This window comes from Typha latifolia, chromosome 11 (assembly GCF_019914945.1).
Source record: "Typha latifolia isolate L0001 chromosome 11, TyphaL0001v2, whole genome shotgun sequence".
NCBI lineage: Eukaryota > Viridiplantae > Streptophyta > Magnoliopsida > Poales > Typhaceae > Typha > Typha latifolia.
In genome coordinates this window covers 4,035,611-4,040,209 of record NC_133096.1, presented here as the reverse complement: position 1 = coordinate 4,040,209, position 4,599 = coordinate 4,035,611, and positions in this window count along the sequence as shown.

Sequence of the window (4,599 nt, the reverse complement as noted above, 5' to 3'; positions counted from 1 at the left end):
AAGTAGTCTAAGATTGCTTTTCTTGAGTTTAAACAGCTCTAGGTATAGGTCATTATATGCCTTTTGAATTTCAGATTCATCTTCTTCAGCTGGTAACATATCTTGATCATTTGTACTATCAGTATCAACAACAGAATCGATATTAAGTAGAGAAGAGGCAAAAGCAACAAAGTTTTTTTCGTCTTTTTCAGAATCATCATCAGATTCATCTAAGTCATCCCAAGTAACTTTCATAGCTTTACTCTTCTTCTTAATGTGATTAGGGCATTCTTGTGCTATGTGTCCAAAACCATAACATTCAAAATATCGAACTTTATTCTCAGAATTCTTATTTTTCTTTTTGACACTATTGTTGCTCACACCTATATTCGAACTCGTAGTATTCTTCTTTTTCACAAAGGCTTTGCTTTTCTCAAGTTTTTTAGCATTCAACTTGTTTGGCTTCCGAAAGAATTTATGAAACTTTTTGACGAACATAGCCAACATCTCAACATCTAAATCACCTTCATCATCAGACTCCTCTATAATTTCTTCAACTGTGGATAGAGCAATCCTTTTGGACTTCCTCGATTTTGAAAGACTAGACTCAAATGTTTCTAGATTTCCTACCAATTGTTCAATTTTCATAGAATCGATGTCCTTATTTTCCTCAATAGTTGTAACTTTCGCCTGAAACCTCTCTGAAAGAGACCTAAGGATTTTACGGACAATTATGTTTTCAGGAATTTTCTCTCATAGGTGGAAACTGGAGTTGACTATATCACTCAGCTTTGCATAGAACTCATCAAATGTCCCATTCTCCTTCATACGTAGAGTTTCAAAACTAGTAGTTAACCTCTGAAGTTTAGAAAGTTTTACAGTCATAGTTCCTTCGTGAATAGTTTCTAAGATCGTCCAAGCTTCTTTTGCTATCTCACAAGTAGAAATTCTTCTAAATTCTTCCGAAGAAACACAACTAAATATTGCATTTATTGCCTTGCTATTCCATCCAACTTTTTCATAGTTTGACCTATCCCATGACTCTATCGGTTTATCAGCAAGTTTATCATCCACCATGTACATTGGTGGACTCCAACCGTTCACAACGGTAAACCATACTCGTTCATCTATAGACTTGAAGTAAGCTCTCATCTTAGCTTTCCAATATCCATAATTTGATCCATCTAGGATAGGAGGTCTAATAGATGATGATCCATCTCTATGAAAATCCATGCCTGTCTGATCTCTCTCAAAGGGTGAGAGAACCTGCTCTAATACCAATTGAAAAACACATAGACACAAATATGTATCTAAATACTAGGCAATGATATCACTCGTTCGCTTAAGTAAAAGTCGGTAGAAATATTAAGAACGAAAGCAGAGATGAACGTCAACATTTTAACGTGGAAAAATCCAAACGGGAAAAAACCACGGATCCAAACTCGGATTAAAACCAATCACTAGAATAGTAACGGTTACAAGACTGACTCACATAACAACCCGTCGATCCAAACGACTTTGTTCCTCTCAGTCTTACTCGCTAGAACCCACGATTCACTGCTTCTCGTGATTGAAGTCCAACCTTAGTAACCCTTGAGATTGATTTTTCATCTAGATAGCCCTTAAGATGAAAGATTAACTTTTGTAGATGAGTGGAACCTTGTTAGTTGAACAACCGATGTAGCCTCAAGAAGTCTCCTTCAATAATTCTTCTTCAACTACCCTAGAGTTAGGGCATCACAATCCTTATATATGATCTCCAAGATAGAGCCAAATCTAAGTATTATACGTACTCACGAAAGTCCAATTTTATCAAACTTCATTGGTGCGTTCGAACGCAATCCGGGTGCATTCGAACGGCATGACTTGATCTCAGGTGCATTCGAACGGGCTCGAGTGCGTTCGAACGCGACAACTTGAATTCTTCAGGTTGCGTTCGAACGCATTTTTGAACGCAGCTCTCGGTCTGTGTGAACGCAGTACCCGCATTCGAACGCGTTTGTGAACGCAGCTCTCGGTCTTTGTGAATACAAGTACCCACGTTCGAACACGTTTGTGAACGCAGTTCTCGGTCTATGTGAACGCAGTACCCGCGTTCGAACGCGTTTGTGAACACGGTGTGAACTCAACAGCTTTTCTCCAATAATTTTGCAATTCTTCAAACCAGAGATATTCTAGACTTGTATAAAGCTCATATATATGTAAAAATACACTTAGAATATTTTGTACACAATTGCCAATAATTAAAAATCTAACATCTAGTATCAGTCCAAACCAGATACCGGTCCAACCATCACATCATATCACATCACATACACATATATTTTTATGATTTTTTATACATGATAAATCATATGCATATATCCATACTCTAAACAGATCATGCAACTCAGGAATTTAGGTGGTAAAGAAGCCAAGAGAAAAATGATGCAATGCCGACTCTAACCATGTATCTAACACATGCATACTTTTGCTAGTCTATCACATGCATACTAATGATAGAGATCATCCCAACATAAAACCATAATAGTATAATCATCTCTATATATCACCAATGTACTCATATCTTAGATCAGCCTAATCAAATGCATGATAAAAATATGTTTGACTAAAATCATCTCTATAGAAAGTTATATAATCATGCTGGATGCCAAAACATGCGTGTACATAAGATATAATATATTCTAATTTGAGAAAGGCGTCTAGGTGATAAGACTACTCATAGTCTGATCAGAGAACATGAACCACGCATCTCTCACGTCCGTCAGTCCAACATCAACTCATCGTCAGGGTCCACGGGGTCTCAAATAAGAAGGTTCGGGATCTAAAAATATTTAAGTAAATAAGGTCAGTTATTTATCCAATTAGGATCCATTTGTGTAACATATGATGATTTATTAGGTTTAAAATTCCTTCTTTTGTTTTTATTAAATAATTTGATCTATATCATATATTTAATTATAATAATATTAGTATGTTATTATTCTAATTGTAGATTTATTTGTAAAATCATAGTTTGCTAATTATATATTAAGTATATAATAGTCAATCTCTTTTGATAAAAAAAAAACGTAAAAGAGCTCCATGTACAATAATATAATTTAAGATACAAGCACCTATATTATATAATATTATATAATTACACTTTAATTACTTTGTCACTACTACCCTTACTAAACAAATTAAGAGTTGCATATAAAATAATCTTTACTTAATCATGTAATATAAACATTAAGTAAACCTACTATTATATTACATGCATAATAATGTATAATAAGTTATACATATATATATATATACTTAATTATAAAGACATGTATTAATCTAATAAAATATATGAAGTTAAAAATATATTTATGTACAAATATTTATAATTATAATTAACTGAAATTATACTAATTACACTTACCAATATCGTGTCTGTAGCATTAAAAGAAGCCTCCCATGAAGGTTTACTATTTAGGATCTTTATAACCAAACTATGCATGCAGAGTGGCATGAGAGTTGATTTATCTAAAGCATTAGTCAAGTAACAAAAACAGTTAGATCAGATAACCATGAGGAGGAATTAAGCTCATGATCCTCCATCTCCATTTAAACCGAGTTCCTCTACCACCACTTATCCAAGTACATACCATGAAGTTTCTTCTTAGGACATTTGGGATGATGAATCCTATGAACCTGAGGGGGAGTTCCAATTCATGCATGAGCATTTTGATTAACTCAGCAATTAGGTCAAGGATTTGCAATTGGAAGTTGCTAGGTTTTCTAGCAGTGCAGCGGAGATACAATATGAGCAAGCTCATCAAGGGTTTGTGCTTGATAATGTTCCAGGTCGGGCCGGGTGCGGCTAAAACACCCACCTCCAAAGATCACGCGTTCCTCATGTGGAAAGATCCACGTCGCTGTCACATGAGCTGTCAGTGTAATAATCTCACAAACCATCTAAGATAGGTCGAAAAAATACCATAATAATCCAAGCAAATAATGCAGAGTTACAATTATCATCGGCCTCAATAAGCCTCTAGGAATACAAGTCCATACACAAATTTAAAACATAATAACCCTCACAGGGGCTAAAGTCTAACTAGAAATAAAAGAATAAACAATCCTAGTAAGAAAATAAATCCGCTACAAGTCGATACCCACACCGCACCCTCTATATTTAACTCTAAAATATTTCCACTAAAATGACAATGAGCACATAGCCCAGCAAGTATAATCCAATAATAATATATGAATAATGTATTGCATGATAAATGAAAATGCATGCCCATAATTATCAGCATATCAAGGTAAAAGTGTACAATATAATTTTCAATAAACTTTCACTCATGACACACATAAGTGTATAATATCATCATAACTCAATGTATCAAAATCCACATAGCAACCGGGTTCATAATGTCATATTCCACAAGGCAAACATAATAAGGAGGGGGACTAGTCATCTAGCGGTATTATCACCCGTAGATGCCCATGCCTCGCGACGCTGCATATGACCGGTTATCTATGGCCATCACACTAAGGACATCAGTCATAGGCCTATCATCAACATCATCACCATTATAGTAAATCATCGCACATAGCATAATCATTACTTGTAGCTGAATCATTGCA